Below are 19,006 nucleotides of genomic sequence, written 5' to 3'. Positions count from 1 at the left end.
GCCTCTTTTCTGGTCTACTGTTTCCCTCAGGCCACAGGGAGAGTGCCTATTGTTCTGTTCAGATACTAAATAGGACAGTAGGATGGTGTCTTCCACTGTTTCTCTCTTTGACTCCAATTCCCTCTACTAATTATCTGGGTTCCCTCATTAGCAAAGCTTACCCACAGGAGACCTGTCAGGGAAGAAATGGCAATAAGGGCAGCAATAAATCTGGGGAGGAGACAGATTTTCTTTTTCACTAAGGAAAAGGACCTTAGATACTGCTGTTCCAAAGGGTTTGCCCAGATTCCACCCCTCGGATGGAGGGGAGATGACTCCAAGGAGCAAACATTTATATTGGGAAGGAAGAAAATTGCTTACTGACCACAGCTTGGGAGGGACAGAAACCCCACGAGGGACCAGGCCTCTGAGTAGACCCCTTGAAATGAAAGGAAAATGGAAGAATGTCAACATCATCACCACGGAGGTACTGATTTTCTCCTAGGATGGGCAAGGGCAGCCACACAGGCCCCAGTGGTACTCAGGGGAAAGTGGGTGAAAGGAAAAATACTTAATCTCTTGTGAAATGGTAACCCATTCTTGTGAAGGTACTCGGTGCTTGCTTTGAGATTCAAATGTAATCACCTTAAGGCCATTTCCCCTTTTGATAGGATCCTCCAAGTCTCTCCAGGGATTTGGAGGCTGTGCCTTATGCTTTCTCTGTCTACTGATCAGTTCCATGGATGAATCATTGCTCTGTCAATCCTGAGCTGTTGCTGTTTTGTACCACATAGCACTTAGATGTGAAACAATTGCTCCTTTTGCACCAAAAAAACACCATCCACACAGAATGCTTGTGTACATGTGAGCCTCTGCTGAAGATTTCGGGGCAATGGTGAGGTCTTACATTGCCATATAGTTTGGCCTCTGCTCTTCTTGTAGACTCTTCATTTTTCCAGTAATCTTCCATGGGGCTCCTCTTTTATAATTTGTTTCCTTTTATTTTAGTATGGCCAAAGATTCTTTAATGTGTCTTTCTAGATAAAGGAACATCCCTTCCAGTTTCCACCTGAGACTAGAAGAATGAACAGAGATTTGCAGTGGCCATTATTCCCTTCATCAGTTCTGTTAGGGCAAGAAGTCAGCGTGAAGAATAATTTCTTTGCTGTATAGATTATATCATCTCCCTCAAGGGTCAGGGGCAGCAATTGGTTTTTATTTAGAATAACAGCATTTTATTTCTCGGTTATACAATGATTCCAAAACAATCCATGAGCTCTCTGAATTCTTATAGTCCCTGTTGGTAATGCCAACAATGATAATAATACTACTATTTTGTAAATGCAATTTTTATACCTTTAATCAATTAATTATTTTTTATGTAGTGCTGAGGATTGAACCCAGGGCCTCCCTCGTGTTAGGTGAGCGCTCTACCACTGAGCCACAATCCCAGCCCATATACTACTATTTGTATTTTGGGGAGTAGATACATTTTTCTTTAAGGACAATTGAATGCTTTTGAGCAGGGGAATGATGTAACAAGTCAGCTTTCTGCCAGGCATCAAGAGTAGGTGGCAGAAGAGAGATGAGAGCCAACAAGATCAATTATGACATAATTTTTACAATGGTTTAGGGTCAGAGGTAATGAGTAAGAACTGTAGCAGTGAGCATTGAGAAAGGAATTGCTGCTGCGATTAAATGTAGAGCTACTGACATGGATTCAGACATCAAAACAAACAACACTAAACTAAAGTTAAAGTAGGAACACTGGTATAAACTGTGTATAGGGTTTCCTTATCATAGGTATGTGTATGTCTGATACCGGTGCCCCCGCAGGCCTCCGGCAGGGGTGGGCAGAACAAATCAACTCACTTGGCTGAGCTTCACTAGGAGTGACTCCTGTGTTCTCTTGCTGAGTGTCAGAAGCTGTTTGTGGCATAAAGGCCTACAAATACTATTTGTATAGAGAAAGAAGGAGGAGGGAGCTAAAGATTAAATGGAATGTCTCACAGAAAGAGGGAATTCAAAGATAATATACTCTATGGGCAGCAAGAGTAGTTGTCCTTTTAGCTTTTTCAAGAATAATCTTTGTAATCACAGGTCACATTGTCCCTATATAATCTACACCACCTTCCAGCTTTTTTTTTTTTCCTGGCTAAGATGAAAGACATGTCAAGCTGAGAAGGATTTGGACTTCCAACATATTTTCATGAAAGTTATTTACTGGCAATGATTGCATCTTTTTTTTTAAGTTGTTGACAGACCTTTATTTTATTCATCTGTTTATATGTGGTGCCAACCGTCAAACCCGTGCTCACACATGCCAGGCAAGTGCTCTACCACCGGGCCACAAGCCCAGCCCCAATGATTCCATCTTTGCTTGTCTTATACGTGGTGGGTGTAAGGAAAGAAGCTAGTAAAAGAAATAGAGAAGAGGTGGCTCAACAAGGGGGGGCAGTGGAGACTGAGACCTGTCTTCTGCTTATAGTCTGGGGTAGACATAGGGAAAATGAGGAGGGGGAATTCTTTGTATGATAGGGGAGTACTGTCTGAGATTTAGGTCAGCTTTACAGTGACCTTGAGGTAACTTTTGTTCTAAGAAAGAGTTTTTTTTTTTTTTTTTTTTTTTTTTTTTGTTATGCTGGGGATTGAACCCAGGGCCTTGTGCATGCAAGGAAAGCACTCTACCAACTGAGTATATCCGAGCCCTCTGGAGGATATGTTTCAAAATGGCATTGCTTGTTTCAAGTTCTCCCTAATAGTGGTTACTTAAAAATATCTACAGAATTCACATATTGTTCCAATTCCCATTTTTGTTGATCCCTTGATGCTCATGTAGGGAGTCTAAATAAGGAGGCAAGCATTTTGGTGCTTGATTCAGCATTATTTACTGGCAGGTAATAGTGGAGTTTCCACTTGAGTGTGGCCTAGGGCTCAGGGAAGAAGAGGCGGGGCACTATTTGGGGGCAGCTAACCCACTTAAAAAGTGTTGCACAGCCAGCACCCCCTGATTGACTTGGGGCCTCCTGCTACCAATTCTCGTTATTCAGGCCCTCATTTTCCTTCCTCTCTCCTACCGTGTTCAGTACTTTCTTTCAAAAGTTCTCTTACTTCTTACCCCTTTCCCTGGGTGCTCCTAGAGTTCTTTACCTATCCATGGATATGTTCGTAGTTCTTAGTCTTCTTATTCCACTAATTTCTTCTGGCTTCAGGATTTTATGAGGAAGGTTAGTTAAAAATAGTGACACTTTCCAAATTCAGGTATTTCTTTTCCAGCTGAAGACACTGACTTCCATTTGCTTCTCTCTGAGCTGGAGCTGCAGGCTGGTCCACAGGCCACAAGCTACACAGAACAGCTATACTGCTTCAGTCTGTTAATCTGGAAAGCAGTAGTCAGGGAGTAAGTACATCCCTGAGAGAGTCTAGTAGATGGCAGTTAGATATAGCTCTCTGAAGCAGGAAAAGAAGCATACATTTATAATTTAGGAAAACATTCTTAGTGTGCAGATCCTATAGAGGTCAATGTGGGCCATTAGTCACATAAAAGGGGGGTGGGGTAGTTAACTAGAAGGCTTAAGCAAATGCCCTGAAGCAATAATCAGATCTTGAGGCAGTCTCACATCTTCTATGCCCACCACCTCCCAATACTCTGCAGTTTCTAGTAGCTTCAGTTTGCCTTGCCTCCCAATGCTGACCTAGTCAAGGGCTGAGGGACTTAGTCATTTATTTCATTCCTGGGCTTCTCCTCATTGCCTCAGCCACTGTGTTGGCAGACTTAATTATTTGTTTCCTCCAAGCTCCTGGGTGTGACACCTGGGAGGTGGAGATGAAGCTGACCCACCTAGCAGGCGTTCCAATCAGCCTAAGGAACCGGCTTCTCTTCTTTCCTACCTGTTGGCCTCTGATGACCTTAAAAGCCCATTTTTGACATCCTCAGGGGATTTGACAGGACCAGAATAGGAACACACCCAATCTTGCCAAGAGACCTTTAGTTAATGTTCTAACATGCCTCTCCCAGGGACTGGCACTTGCAATAATTGGGAGCTGATAAATCCTATTTATAATAAAGTACCTCCAGCAATCTTGAGTGCCTAAATGGCTGCAGGCAGGGATTTTCTTCTTAGGAGTCCCCCTAATGCCTAATCCCAGGAAGTCTTTAGGAAGTACAGGAAGGTAATCTGGTGTCACTGAACTCGTCTCTCTTTTAGTACTTTTATTATGTCTCTGTTTTTTCCCCCATTAACTGATTAGTTGACTTATGAACAAATACCTATGAAAATTAATAATTTAAGGCAATTACCAAATTCCAACTGATGAGTAAAGATATTTATAGTTTAGGAATTTATAGGAAGTCTTTAAAAAGGAAGACTTTTTAAAGACTCTATCTAGGGAGAAAACTTGCAGATTAGGGGAGAAAGTTGGATAGTATAACACAGAGGTGTGCTGAAGGCAGCTCAAGCGTATCTCTCTGTATCTCCAATTTCTTGAAATTTTCAGTGGTAGGAATATTTTTAAAAATATTTACTTATTTTTAGTTGTAGTTGGACACAATACCTTTTATTTATTTATTTATTTTTATGTGGTGCTGAGGATCAAACCCAAGGCCTCGCATGTGCTAGGCGGGTGATCTACCACTGAGCCACAACCCCAGCCCAGTGGTAGGAATATTTGCACCATGGAAATTGGTAAATACAACAAATCTAAGCTCCTCCCCACATCCTATTGTAGAACTGGTTGTTAATAGTTACCAGCACACCACTTGTGGTAAAGGAAGTAGATCACAAATGTAGAGATGGAAATTAATAAATTATTATATTCTGGAGTTAGGACCAGACTTGAATCAGGAAGTGCAGGCTCTTACAAGCAGGCTAAGGAATCTTGACCTTTCCCTATGGCTACTGAAGAATTATTGATGACATTTTATTAGTTGAGATGTTTTTGGCTATAAGTAATAGAAAAATTAATTCAAAAAGGCTTAAAAATGTATTATTGTATGACTACTACAAGGATGGTTAATTCCACCATTTACCATTTAATCTTTTGCTTTGCCATCCTTAGCATATTGGCTTGTTTTATGACCAGTACAATAATTCCAAGTGAATGTTCATCAGCAGAAGAGAATATATTCTTTCTGTCTCTTTGTAAAAATAAAGAAATCTTTCCCCAAAACCTCCAGCAGGTCTCCTCGAATATCACACTGGTCAGAACTCTATCACTTGCCTAAACAGAGCAATGGCAAGGAGAACAGAAGCTCGGCCTCCATCAGTGTCGCACCCATAGCCCTCATTCAGCCTTCCTTGCCCTAGGCAAATCTTCCACTATTGGACCAATCTTCCCTAAGCTCAGAGCCTCACAGAGGATGGCTACTTGAACATAATCACAGTTCTATAATCAAGGAGGAAGAAGGGGGATGGACATTGGCTAAGCAATCAATATGTCTGTGATAGCTTTGGAAAAGAGATAAAAGATCAATAAAATATTTTAGGAAGCATGATCTAGCAGTGATATGCAAGCAGACAGAGGGCCTGAGAATAGAGAGGCCCAGTTATAATTTTTTCCCCCTTTGGTACAGGGGATTGAGCCCAGGAGCACTTTACTACTGAGCTACATCCCCAGCCCTTTTGATTTTTTGTTTTGAGACAGAGTCTCACAAAAGTTGCTTAGGACTTCACTGAATTGTTTTGGCTAGTTTTGAACTTGCCATCCTCCTGTCTCGGCCTCCCAAGCTTCTGGGATTGTAGGCAAGGGCCACCGTGCCTGGCTCTAGTTACACTTTTATAAGAGTCTGAATATGAAATAATAAGCTACCAAAACAATGGTAGCTAGCTACTAATTCATTCATTCACTCATTCTACAGCTATTTAACAATTGACCACATAAGTCAAGATACCATGCTAATTACTGTACATGAAATTGTGAACTAACCTCATGGAGCTTCATAATCAGCAAATAACAATCGGATGATCCACAAATTCATATGAACTTATAGGCTGGTTAAGGAATACTGGATTTTTTTCCATTTTTGGAGTTGAGGTAAAATTCATATACTCTTTAAAAAAATCTGTTTAGTTATATATGACAGTAGAATGTTCTTTGGCAGATTAACATACATAGAGTATACTTTATTCTATTTAGGATCCCACTCTTGTGGTTGTACAAGATGTGAAGTTACTCTGGTCTGTACACAAATACAAGGGTAGGAAATTTACCACGGATTAATTCTACTGTCGTTCCTATCCCCTCCCTGTCCCTGCCTTTTATTTCCCTTTGTCTAATACAGTGGATTTCTATTATTCCCCTCCCAACCTCCTTGTTTTGGGTTAGCATCCACAAATCAGAGAGAACATTTGACCTTTGGTATTTTGGGAAATGGTTTATTTCACTTAGCATGATATTCTCCAGTTCCATCCATTTACCGGCAAATGCCATTTCAGTCTTCTTTGTGGCTGAATCATAGTCCATTGTGTATCTATACCACATTTTCTTTATTCATTCATCAGTTGAAGGGCACCTAGTTTGTTTCTATAGCTTGGCTATTGTGAGTTGAGCTGCTATAAACATTGATGTGGCTATGTTATTATAGTAGGCTGATTTTATGTCCTTTGGGTATAAACCTAGGACTGGGATAGTTGGGTCAAATGGTGGTTCCATTTCAAGTTTTCTGAGGAATTTCCATACTGCTTCCCAGAGTGGTTGCACCAATTTGCATTCCCGCCAGCAATGTCTGAGTGTACCCTTTCTCTCACGTCCTCACCAACATTTACTGTTATTTATATTCTTTATAATTGCTATTCTGACTGGAGATGGAATCTTAAAGTAGTTTTATTTTGCATTTCTCTAATTGCTAGATATGTTAAACATTTTTTTCATATATTTTTGACCTTTCATATTTATTCTTATGTGAAGTGTTTGCTTAGTTCCTTTGCCCACTTATTGAGTTCTTTGTATATACTAGAAATTAATGCCTTATCTGAGGTACTGGTGGTAACAAGTTTCTGCTTGTCTGTAGGATCTCTGTACATGTTCTTGATTGTTTCCTTTGCTGTGAAGAAGCTTTTTCGTTTGATACCATCCCATTTATTAGTTCTTGATTTTACTTCTTGCGCTTTAGGAGTTTTGCTGAGGAATTTGGTTTCCAAGCTGATATGTTGGAGAGCTGGGCCTACTTTTTCTTCTAGTAAGTGCAGGGTCTCTGGTCGAATGCCTTGGTCCTTGATCCATTTAGAGTTGAGTTTTGACACACACCATTCTTAAGTATGCAATTTGATGTATGTGTACCCTTATCAAGATATACAGAGCATTTCTACCAACCCAGAAATTTCCCTCATGTCCCTTCTATTCAATCATTCACTCTTCACCCCTCCCATGGGTAAAAAGGGCTGATTTCTAACAGACTGATTGCCTGTTTTTGAATGTCATATAATTTTTTTTTCCCTGAAAACAAATGCTTTTTTTTTTTTATTTTTTATTTTTTTTTTAGTGCTGGGATCAAACCCAGGGCCTCATGCATGCTAGGCAAATGCTCACAACTGAGCTACACCCCTAGCCCTCAACAAATGATTTTGAGATTCATCCATATTGTTGTGTTTAAAAGTTGGTTATATTTTAAAAATGTATTTCATGGTATGATCAATACAGGTTTCCATTTTTCTGTTTGTGTTCATCTGAGATATTTCCAGTTTGTGACTATTATAAATGAAACTATTATGAATCGTGTATAAGTTTTCAGGGACATATATTTTCTTTTTTTTAATATTTATTTTTTAGTTTTCGACAGACACAACATCTTTGTTTGTATATGGTGCTGAGGATCGAACCCGGGCTGCACGCATGCCAGGCCAGCGCGCTACCGCTTGAGCCACATCCCCAGCCCCAGGGACATATATTTTCATTTCTGGTAAGTAAATACCTAGAAGTAAACTTGCTGGTCAAAGGGCAGGAAGGTGTTTACCTTTAAAAGAACCCTAGATTTAAATATAAATATATATATATATATATATATGTGTGTGTGTATATATATATAAAATTTTTTTTCATTGCATGATCTTTAATCCCAAGAATTCTGAGTTAATCTGAGGTTTCTAGGTATGTATAGTACATAGTTTTAAAAACTCCTTAGAACCACTGGTCTAAATTATAGTGGTGGTGGTGGAAAGGAAGTTATTTTGTTTTTTTTTCCCCCACCACAAAAGCATATAAATACACGTAATTTTTCTATTTTTTAATTCTCTCTGGACAGCAGCAACATAACTTTGTCTGAACATTTTTCCCTATTCTATCCATTAGTCCTGGTATTAATATATTTCTCTTTTTAGTTCCTCTGGTGAAATGCAAAGTTGTGTTTTTTTGCTGTTGCTTAAAGTCAAGTAAAAGGTTAGGGAACTCCTTGAAGCAAACTTAGAATTGCTAAGAAGAGTAAACAAAGACAGGCCATTACGGTGGAAAAGAACTTTGAATCTGACAGCATTTGAGGGTGTACACTGTATACTGGTAGGATTTTTTCTGCTGTTTTTTTTTTACTTTCTTTCTGTACTATTATAATTCCACCTGGGAGCAAAAAATAATCATCTGTGTTCAGGCTGCCGTGACATTTATATCAGACAGCTCCTTTTATGCATCTATATAGTGACAGCCTAAATGGCTGTACACTACTAGAGAGGAGGCCTCTAGTTTCTAGGGAGAGAAAGATGCATAGGCATAGGAAGGGAGTCAATTAATGGATTAGGGGTTGGCTGAGCTGGGACCAGAACCCAGGTGGCCTGGCTCCCAGCCCAGCTGACCACACTGCTACCCACACAGCCTGGGCTGACCACAGACAAGCAGCCCATTGAGCAATTGCACAAACAACAATGAGTGATGGATGGTCAGAGCAAGAAATAGGCACAAAGCAACTGCAACCCCATCACTTCCTGGTCCCTAAATTTCCAGGCAGGACTATAATGTGTGGTCACTTAAATAACTTGGACCAGCATCTTGGCCCAGTTTTTGAATCTGGAAACTTTTCGTGGTTCCTGCCAAAAGAAAGAGTCTGCCTGTGCTGAGGGTAGAGAGTGCCTTTGAACTCCATACCTGGTTTGTTTGTTTGTTTTTGGTACTGGGGATTGAACTCCTAGGTGTTTACCACTAAGCTACATTCCCAACCTTTTTAACCTTTTTTACTTTGAGACAGGGACTTCCTGAGTTGCTTAGAGTTTTGCTAAGTTGCTGAGGATGACCTGGAACTTGCTGTCTTCCTGTCTTAGTCTCCCGGGTTGCTGTGATTACAGGTATGTGCCACTGTGCGCAGCTCATTCCTGGTCTTCATGAGTCAGTGGCAGTGGTAGTAAATGGCTTTCAGAATTTTGAGCTTCTCATTCTGCCCTCCTACCTCAAATTTAACTGGTAAGGGGTGGGTGCGTCAATGGAGTTCAGTTAGCATCAGCATAGATAACTAATCTTGTCTTACTCTCCTCCTTATATTTGCCACTGAACAGTGGCCAAATTTTGTGGTTCCCCATTTAAATACTTAAACCAAGGTCCAATGTCTCTGTTTGTTAGTCTGTATTGAAGGCCCTGTACATGTCCCATGCCAAGCACTCTGACTTGCTTGATCTGGATATGTAAGCATGACTCTAGGCCCATTCATTCTTAAATCTTCAACTTTTTTTTTTTTTTTTTTGCACAGGGGATTGAACCCAGGGGTGCTTTACCATTGAGCTACATCTCCAGACCTTTTTTACTTTTTATTTTGACAGAACCTCTTGCTATGCTTAGGGCCTCACTAAGTTTCTGAGGCTAGCCTTGAACTTTCTATCCTCCTGCCTCAGACTCCTGAGTGTCTGGGATTACAGGCATGTGCCACCATGCCCAGCAATCTTCAACTTTTAAACTTCAGGGTATTCTGAAGAGTCATTACTGTTTAGGAAGTTTCCTTTTTCAGGTGTCAGAAACTGAACTGCAAGAAGTAGTGAGAGGAAGGAGAAGTTAACTGTAATATTTATTTTACCTAGGCCTAAGGAGCACAATTTAGACAATAAACACTGTCTTGAATATGCACACCAGGTGCCATAATGTTAGGAATATGAATTAAAATTTAGGATTACTTTGGTTGTATTGTAACAGGAGCTGGTTCTGTTTTGTCATAGATAGTTATTCAACGCCTCTTATTTGAAACATTCCACATTCTCCTGTTTATTTATTCGTTTAACAAATGTGGAAGTTCTACTATGTGGCACAGATGGCTTATTTATGTTCTCAAATTCATAGCTTACTGTAACTCACATAGCACATATGTGAGTTCTGCCTTATGTGAAAGTTTTATATATTTTACTAAATTGTAAGATCTTAGATGACTGGAATTATGTACTGTTTTTACCTCCACAATATCATTGCGCACATTGCATTACACATAGTAGGAATTCAATAAATATTTGAGTCAAATTATGCTGTAATGCTGTAAAAGCTATTACAAGCACAAAGTGCGACATAACTTTTATTGATTGTGCTAACATTCTAAGGCAGATGTGTCAACAGGGTATTGTTGTTACGCAAGTAAATATTAAGTGTTTATAGAGAAGGGTATGTTCACTTCAAGAGCACAGGAACAGGGGAAATGCATAACTGGGTGGAGGCTGTTTTGGAAGAAGCGCTGTTAATTTTCCGTCTCAGTCCAGATGATTGTGTAGAGTAACTAAAATTTCACTTTTTTTTTCCTAAAGTATTTCCATCCTCTCACCTTTCTGGAACTAGCCTACCCCTTTCTGTTCCTTCCCAAAGGGTTGGAGCCAGTTCACTCTACTCAAAATTCTCAAAAGTCTACCCTATACCCTCCAGCTCCTATTCAAGACGTTCGGTCCAGGGGCTTTAGGAAGGCAGGGCAGGAAAGCACCGGGTCACTCGCAGGGCAAACGCCAAACCAGCCACAGCCCCGGGAGCGGCGCTGAAGGCGGGGCTGCTAGTGGGCGGGGCGGGGCGGGAGGAGGCCCGGGGGCGGCTTGGGTGTCACCACCAACCCGCTCCGGCCGGAAACTGGCGCTTGTTTCCGGCCGGACGGCCGAAAGCCACCGATCCTGAACCAGCCGCCGGAGTCGGAGCGGCGGCCGGGTGTGGGGCAGGCAGAAAGCCCCTGGGAGAGGCCAGTCCTGATCAGTCCCGTCTGACTTCGGCTCCAGATCCTGTGCGGAGCGACAGCCGCGGTCGCAGTGTCCGCCTCCATCGTCGTCGGGGGAGGGGCCGGCCGGACCCCGGGGTCACTGCCGAGGAATGAGGAGCGGCGGCCGGGCCCCGCGCTCCGCCCCGGCCTAGGGCCTGGCCCGGGAGTCGCGAGGGTACGGAGCCCCCAGCCCGACTCCCTCCCGCCCCGCCCGCCCCTCCGGGTCCCACGCCCGGCCCTCTGCCCCGCACTGCGCGCCCCTCCTCCCCGACCGCGCCTCACCTGCGGCCGCCTCCCGGCACCCCGTCCCCGCCCGCCGGGTCTCACCTGCGCGCGGCGCGGCGTCGCTCCCCCGCCGGCCTCTCCCCGAGCGGGCCGGGCGGTTGGGACGGTCCCCGCCTGTCAAGCGGACTTTGGGGAGGTGGAGGAGTTTAGGGCGGTTAGGTGCGGGCTGCTCCCTCCTGCCGGGCTGAAGTGCCTCCGGAGCCTCGGGATCCCGGAGGCTGGCAGGGGAGACGGCCGCTCCGGGGCCGGCCTGAGGTGCGAGCCGTCATGGAGGAAGGGGGCGGAAAAGACGCGCCGGGGGACTCGGGGCCGGCTCTTGAACTTGAGAAAAAGGAAAGTGGCCGTGACGGTGGAAACTTTAGAGGCTGAGGATGAGTAAGCCGGGCTGCGTGAGCTCACTCCTCCGTAATTGCCGGGCTAGCGGCGGCTGGCGAGGGAGGGGATCTGTTTACGGCCGCCGTATTTTTAGCCCTCGGCTCGCGGGCACCGGCGCTCCTCTCCCGCCTCGGGGGTCGGTGCCCGTCTGACCTCGCGGCTCCTCTGGGCGCAGCCCCGACGGTGACATCGCAAAGTTGGGAGAAGCTGACTGGTGAGATTTTAAGAAGTCCTCCCAGAACTTTGCCGGGAGTTTTTTTTTAAGACTGCAAAGCCAAGAATTAGCAGATTTTGACTTATTTCCCCTTTTTATAAGTACGGTATCAAATGCTTTATCTAGAAAATCAGAGGCTGGTGATTTTTCAGTCGTTGGCTTCTACTGTGTGTTTAGGTGGTCGTGGAGGAAACTGAATCCCTTTGTCTTTCGGGACCGATTTCAAAGGTGGGAAAGATTGGTGTAGAGAGAAGAGGTAGTGGTAGGACTAGCCCCAAAGAGTAGTTAGTCCCGCAATATTTTAAAGTTGACATTACATTCCTGATGGGGTAGAGAAGTCTGCAGGGAATTAGGCTGGGTGGCTAGGGAGAATCAGACTCAGACTTGTAGTTAAACATTTGCTGTGCATAATTTCCAGATGAATACATTATAGACAAACAGTGAAGAATTAATTACATTCTTTGTCCTTTTTTTTTTTTTCAAGCAGGTCTTTTAAAATTTAGTAACCAAGCTGGTGTGTGTTAGTCTATTGATATTTTGAAAGCTGAACAGAACTATAAAGTAAATTAAATTGACGTTACTCATGTACAGGCTGAAAAGCAGTCTTCATTTCCACTAGCAAACTGGCATGCCTCAGAGCACCTCCTAGACTAAGTGGCCAGTTACTGTGTACTTAGACTTTGCAAATGAATACAAATATTAGATCATACCAAGAATAATTGAGAAGATAAATATGCTGAAAACATATTTCAAAACCAAAATAGATTTAAAAAAAGCCTTTCCTCCCATTTTGGATTATCGGCACCTTTCTGCCAATAATTATCCATTAGCATGAATAATTCAGAATTGAACAAATATTTCTTTGGACATTACACATTAAAGCAAGAAGGAAAAATGAAAGTTTCCAAACTATTACTGATTTTTGTTGGTGTTGCCAGATTTGATTTATCCCTTTCATTTAATACCAAAGTCTCCCTCAATAAATAAATAAATAAATAAACTTTGCCAATGAAAGAGCTATATGAGGGACTGGGGTGGTGGCTCAGTGGTAGGGCGCTCACCTAGCACCTGTGAGGCCCTGGGTTCAATCCTCAGCACCACATAAAAATAAAGATTGTGCCCAACTACAACTAAAAAATAAATATTAAAAAAGAAAGGGTATAACTTGTATAAGGCAGGATGACCAGTAATAAATGCTAATTATTAGAATTTGGTGTTTTGTCATCAACACCTTGAAAGTGTTCTGAATCATTAATTGCTTAGTATCTACCCCTGTCACCTTGTTTGCTTGGCGAAAAAAAGATTTCATTTAGAGACTAAAATCTCATTTTTTAAAATCACTATAACTCTCCCAGTGTCTTGCTTTATTCTCCATGAGTTGGTTGGTGCCAATATGTGTAGATTCGGCTTATATCTATCTTGTAACTTCCCTTAGCTGAACTGCATATATTAATCTACGGGGTATGATTAAAAGTGTTGAATAAATTTAGGAATTGAGATATGTAATCAAGAGAGTTATGATGGAATACTTCAATATTAAAAATGTTTCCACATTATTATGGGGACTCTATGTACCACTTATTAAAATTTTGGAGTTCCTGAATATCTCAAGCATGCTAAAGGAAAATGGCAGAGGCCAATTACAGTGAGTCTGTTTCTGTGTATATATAGGGAAATATGCTTTCTTTTACCCACTTACCCCATTGAAAGGAAAGACCCTCTAATCGTGCTTTGAAATGTGACCTCAGTAACATCCTTCTTATGGGAACTTAGAAGCTGTGGAATAGCAGACTGGAATTTTCTCAGTAGCTCCTGATAAATTCAAATAATTAAACATTTGTATAACTGGGGCCAGGCACCTATTTATAATCCCGGCAGTATGGGAGATTGAGACAGGATGATCACAAGTTGAAGGCCAGCCTCATCAACTTAGTGAGGCCCTGTCTCAAAAAAATATAAAGGACTGGGGATGTGGTACAGTTGTAAAGCACTTCTAGATTCAACATCCCTAACCTCCCCTCCCCCATTGTGTATTGAAAGGAATCTTGAATTATGTTGATTTTTTTTAAATATAGAAAGGACTTTTTCTTCTTTTAAATTAAGCTATCATAAGCTTTAACATTTAGGAAACAGCATATTAACAAAACCAAGTTTAATGTGCTACAAGAGTAGTTTGTAAGGGCTGACAAAATGTGAAGTAACAATTAGATAAACCAGGGGAGATTACTGAACTAGTACATTTTGAAATGGACTTGGGAGGCTATGGATTAGTCATAAAGAGGTATAGACTATGGAATCAGACAAACCTTGGTTGAAATCTTGGTTTGATTTTTTTTTTACAATGTGACCTTGGACGAGTTACTTCTCTATCTGTAAAATGAGTATGAACATTCAAGTAAATGAAACAGTTTTTTGGTGTTAGGAAGAAAAGAAAGGATCATCCAAAGAGAAATTATAGAATTTACAGAGTGCAATGATGGTGTGAATGACTAAATTGTGTGGGGGGGGTCATGAGAATGAGAATATGGGTTGGTCAGGTCATGGGTAGAACAGGCAAGAGGGTGGAAGGACTCAGAGGCCAGACTGTTGGATGTTGATAGAAGGGTCAATAGAATCATTGTAGGTCCTTGAACAAAGGATGAATTTAATGAGAAGTATTCAGCCCTTTGGTCCAGGAACTCAGGGACAAGGAGTCAGGCGGGCACCGGTACATTGTGACTCTTCTGCTTCTCTTTACCATTTTGGCTTGAAGGGATGCAGCAAGGAGATATAAGATTCCTCGTAGAAGTTTTTGTGTTTACACACCTTTCTCTGCTGATTTCTGCTTGTGCCCATCGAACAGTGTACCAACTTGTGGGGAAATCTTAAGACTACGGCTGGGTTCTCAAGAGCTTATGGTAAGGAGGGTATTATATTTCAAAGTACATTTAACTGTTAATTACTGCTACTAACATAGGGAACACTGATATAGAAATTCAGAATTTAAGACATTTCTTGCTTTTGAAAATGCATTATATTTTAACCCAGATTTATTTTAGGATTTTAGTGAAGTTGAAATGAGATTTACTTTTCTAAAACAGTTTTACCTGATGGTAAGAATACAATGATGGCAAATAGCAGATAATCTTGAATTAAAGATTTGGCCTTAGAAATCCACAAGGTGAATAATCAATTTGTGTATAATTAAGACTACACTATCCAGGTAGATGAGGTGGTCCACGCCTGTAATCCTAGCTGCTCAGGAGGCTGAGGCAGGAGGATAGCGTGTTCAAATCCAGTCTCAGCAAAAGCAAGGTGCTAAGCAATTCAGTGATACCCTGTCTCAAAATACAAAATAGATCTGGGGATGGGGCTCAGTGCCTGAGTGGCCCTGAGTTCAATCCCTGGTACCTCCTCCTACCCCAAAAAACCAAATAAACAAAAAAAGACTGGACTGTCCTGAGTATATTAATGTAAACTAATTTCTTTTCAAAATCTGAGTAGGTCCAGTGTGGCCTCTCAGACTGTCTGCCTCATGCCTAAGAATGATTGATAGATGATGTTCCAGCCTGAATGAGCCTTTTACTCACAATATCTGGAGGAATCTCACTGCATTATGCTGCATTTGAAGATTAAGGTGGTTTTCTCAAAGGTCTTGGGATCTGTAGAGGCTCCTTTACATAGCAGCTTCACTCAAAGTCTGTTAGATTTTTCCTTCTGAGGAAAACTTCTTTGAAAATATGGACAATTAAAAAAAAAGGAATAGGAAGTATATACTTGCAAGAAGTAAAAAAAAAACAAAAAACAACTTTAACCACTGTTCTTTTAGTTGACTTGCTTTACTTTATTCCTGCCGCCCCACCCCCGCTTGTAGTTCATTACAAAACTACTTTTGTGATGTCATGAGTACAGGTTAGTACCTCCTGAATGAGGAGATTGTAGCAATTCTGAGTTGGAAATTAGAGATGGAATAATAGAAAAATCTTATTTTGTATAGCTAGATTGAGATTATTTTTCAACTGCATGTTTTAAAGATTATGTCTTATCCCTTTATTTAATCTCAGAAATAGTTTTGGATAGGGGGTGACCTACTATGAATTCAGTTCTATACTATTGTGCAGAGGATTAGAAAAAAAATGACAACTTTGTACACTTGAGTTTACAGTCCAGTTGGAAGTAAGGGAAATAGGAAGGAATTAATACCTGTTGATCTTCTGTTAATATGCTCGACACCTTTTAAATGTGAAAATATATTATCAATTACATAGGATAGACCTAGGTATTTTGGTAGAAGAATTCTAAGGTAGTTATCAATGTTAAATCTTTAAAAAAATCAAAATATACGAGGTACTAAGGATAATAAAGATCATTCTGTTTTGAAGCTGAAAGGAACCAAGCAAAATCTTGAAAATAGGACCATATCTAAGATGTTGTTGAGGCAGTGATAAGACAGATATACACAGCAATGAAATGTAGTGGGTTGGTTAGTTTGGAGCTATATTATGTGGGGGTCTTAAAAAAATCGAGTTTTTAAGTTTACATTTTAAGTGATAGGAAATAGGAAATCACTGAGGATTTTGATTAGGATAGCAATATGATGACAGACACAGATTGGCTTAGAGGGAAGGGAGATTGTCACCAGGAGTGTGTGAAGTGACGAGGCCTGAGTTAAGATCTGTGGAGGCTGGAATAAGAAGAGTGGAAAAAAGATTCAAAGAAATTAAAATTAGTGAAGGCTTGGATATTGAAGATCCAAGAGAGTGACAAGGCAGGTATGACCATGACAAAATAAGTCTGGGTATCTGAGACATTAATAAAGAAAGAAGTTAGAATGTTTCCTCATTTTTTTAGGAGAATATGATTAGTTCTTTGGAACATACTAGATTTAAAGTGGATGAAATGTCCAAATGAAAATTGTTCTGGTTGTGAGAGTTATGAGCCTATAGCTGGGATACAGGTGGGGTTAACAAACCTGGAAATGCAGTTTTGCAGTTATTCAGCATAAATGTGGTAGCTGTAGCAAGTTCTCAGAGAACTAGAGTTTAGGGAAAGAGAGGAAGGGCAGAGATAGTGGTACTGGTAAACCTCAACATGATATTCCCCACTGTCCAGGCCGTCAGAATTGGTCCCTCCTTCTCCTCTCCTGTTTTCTGTTCTACTCCATCCAGTAATGCTGGATATCTCCTAAGGACTGAAGAGATGGAAATGGGTCAGTCTCTACCTACAAATTATATAACAGTCTAGTGGGGTGAGACAAATGTGTAAATATGTAGAGGGAATGATGTGTGATAGATGCTGCAGTGGGGGGAATGTAGGGGCCCAAAGGCCAGTTCTGCCTTAGGCATGCAGAGATTGGAAATAGCCTCCTGGAGGAGATGACATTTGCAGCTGAATCTTGAAAGATAAGCATGTTCCCTACAGAAGACTGGGGAGAAGTCACTTCAGGCTAAGAAAGTAGCTTAAACAAAAGTTTAAAGGAGTGCAGCAATCAAACTTTTTTTTAGTAATATGGCTGGAGGAGAGGGTTGGAGGGCAAGGATAGGCTGGGGGCATGGATAGTAAGTAGTGTTATCTATTTTGTGTTTGGGCTGGGGATTGAACCCAGGGCATGCTAGCCATGGCCAGTAATTGATGAGCCATTTAAGGATTTTTTTTTTTTTTTGAGTGACAGATTTCTCATCCAAGAAAGATTATTTATGTTGGTAGTATGAAGAGTAGATTGGAGCAGGACAAAGCAGAAGAACCTTTTAGTAACTTCTTTATGTTTAACCATAACATTTTGTTGAGGGTGATCATGTTTATAGAATCAAAGAACTGTATAGACTATTATGCTTTAATAGAATTCAATCTTCAGTGACTGGTATGTATTAGATGATTAATTAATGTGTTTTCTCCCATGCCCCGTTCCAGTGTTTCATTCTGCCACTTTACATTGTGTTAGAAGACAGAGGGACTCTGCCCATTCTACTGTCCTTTTTAACCAATCCAAAGTGTGAATCCTGATCTCTTCCTAGGTTCTTGAATGAGGAAGACCTACCCTGAGAGTACCTTTTGGAAGAGGGATTTTGGCTTGGGGCAGTTGGTTTCCCTGGAGCGGGATGAATAGTATATTAGGATTCTTCAGCTGTAATAATTCAGATGTTGAAGAATGTCAAGGTATCTGTGTTATTGAGTTTCTATCTCTCCTGCTGAGTTCTCTTCAAGTTGTTTTCTTTGTTCTTTTTGTGGTATTGAGAGTTCAACCCAGGGGTGCTTTACCACTGAGCTATATTCCCAGCCTTTTTCACTTTGTTTTGAGTCAGAGTCTCCCCAAGTTGCCTAGGCTAGCCTTGATCTTGTGATCCTCGTGCTTCAGCTTCCCCAGTAACTGAGATTACAAACCTGTGCCACTTACAATTGAAGTTTTCTTTTAAACTTAATTTTGAGTTGTGCCAGTGAAACTTTAAAAAAAGGTAAATAGTCTATGAATTATATGCCAGACAGTACATTTTATCCCCCCCCAAACAAGATTTGTCATTAAACTCAGATTCTTTCTTTGAATTTTTTTTTTTTTTTTTTGTGTGTGTGTGTGTGTGGGGGGGTGGGTACTGGGGATTGAACCCAGGGCCTTGTGCATGTGAGGCAAGCCCTCTACCAACTGAGCTATATCCCCAGCCCTACATTTTTAACTATAATGGATTTTCATGAAGGGAAATCGGTTTTGAGTGAGAGTTTGGATTTTGATTTTGGACATTTTTGCTGGGGAAAGAACAGAATAGAATGTATCTTAGAATGTCTTAGATTTTCCTGGAGGAAGTTGGGACTCAAGGGACTATAGAAAAGTGGATACCTTCCATTGATGGTCTTCCTGAAAACTTGACTGATCTGTGATTTCCTTATTCTTTTTTCTGAGTTTTGTCAACATCTTCCCCAGAGAAGGGCCTTGGTTTGGAAACTGTCCACTTTAGCAGAGCTGCCAATTCTTAATTCTTTCTCAAGTGGGCAAGGGTACATTTTGTTTTTGTTTGTGAATGTTTGGGGCAAGGGAGGGGAGAGAGGAGGCA

At 41.2% G+C, this 19,006-nt stretch overlaps 1 protein-coding gene and 1 long non-coding RNA gene across 10 annotated transcripts in view; one reads left to right on the top strand and one right to left on the bottom strand.

The window, feature by feature from the left end:
* LOC308656236 overlaps positions 1-11,576 on the bottom strand; it is a 51,005-nt gene extending 39,429 nt beyond the window's left edge. For all 6 annotated transcript variants that reach the window (XR_014023642.1, XR_014023643.1, XR_014023644.1 and 3 more), the window contains exon 1: positions 11,438-11,576. This is a non-coding gene — a long non-coding RNA (uncharacterized lncRNA). The remainder of the gene's footprint in view (positions 1-11,437) is intronic.
* Positions 9,876-19,006, top strand: part of OTUD7B (OTU deubiquitinase 7B) — a 62,316-nt gene continuing 53,185 nt past the window's right edge. For 2 of the 4 annotated variants that reach the window (XR_014023625.1, XM_081307006.1), the window contains exon 1: positions 9,883-11,285. The gene's annotated coding sequence lies outside the window, so the exon portion shown is untranslated. Of the gene's footprint in view, positions 11,286-11,440; positions 11,985-19,006 lie in introns of those variants that run through there. The other 2 variants (XM_081307008.1, XM_081307007.1) reach the window with 2 other exon arrangements.

This window comes from Spermophilus citellus, assembly GCF_964194105.1.
Source record: "Spermophilus citellus genome assembly, chromosome: 9".
Classification (NCBI taxonomy): domain Eukaryota; kingdom Metazoa; phylum Chordata; class Mammalia; order Rodentia; family Sciuridae; genus Spermophilus; species Spermophilus citellus.
Note: the sequence above shows the minus strand (reverse complement) of the source record. Positions and strands in the feature narration are given on the sequence as shown.